This window comes from Plasmopara halstedii (genome assembly GCF_900000015.1).
Source record: "Plasmopara halstedii genome assembly, contig: Scaffold_1561, whole genome shotgun sequence".
Classification (NCBI taxonomy): domain Eukaryota; phylum Oomycota; class Peronosporomycetes; order Peronosporales; family Peronosporaceae; genus Plasmopara; species Plasmopara halstedii.
The window spans coordinates 77025-77971 of NW_020188473.1; positions in this window are offsets into that span (position 1 = coordinate 77025).

Here is a 947-nt window from a genome sequence, read left to right on the forward strand (position 1 = left end):
AAGGATCAGCAGCTACAGGCGGAGGACTCTTTGGAATACGTGCTGAGAAAAAACAATATGGCCACCCCACAGTCGAGACAGATTCACGTTCTGGTGGTGGTTTGTGAAGGTGCCGGTGGTTTACATCAAAGAGTATCGAATGGAGCGCTATTGTGTCGGCGGAAGTACAACCGGAGCAATCGTTGAATGTGCTGGAATGGCGGGAGCCAAAGCGCCTTTGCACAATCGCTGGACATGATTGGCCATATCAAGGAGCACCAGAGCTTGCGGCTGCACCTATAAATCCACTTGCCCGGCACTACACTTCCTGGAAACACCGGTATGAGGACAAACAGAACCACGCTACGATTCTAATCTTGAGTGGATCGGGAACGGGAAAGTTGCACATGCTGGATGAATTGAAGGATTTGCTGTGCGAAGCTGCGGTACGGTCGAGGAATCAAGCACTCGTGAAGAGAATGAAGAACGCGTATGTCATTTGTGTGACGTTAGAGAACAGCACTCAGCGATCGGATCACTGCTTGATCGTGACAATCCTGAATTTGACGTTAGCTTCCGAATGCTTTACCAGCTCGCGAAGGAACAAGAAGATTGGATGAAGTTAGTCAAGACACTAGAGACTTGATACCGATTGCTTGGACCAAATATTAAAGCAGTGATTAATATCCTAGCCCAAATGGAGAAGATTGAGGACGTTAAGGATATGTCGTTGATCTTGTGTCTGGATGGTCTCCAGAAGCTTCTGAACGATGGCACCAAGGGTTGCAATTCCTATCTCGTATTGGCATCAATTTGCAGATTCTTAAACTCGCCCGTAGCTTTTGTCGTTTGCGTTTGTTCGGCAACAGTTTAAAGTCCTGTTGATTTGACGCTGTCAGAATCTCCTCAAAAGCGTGTGTTTTAGTACCACCAACGTTACATGGTGACCAAATTTATGAAACCAAAAA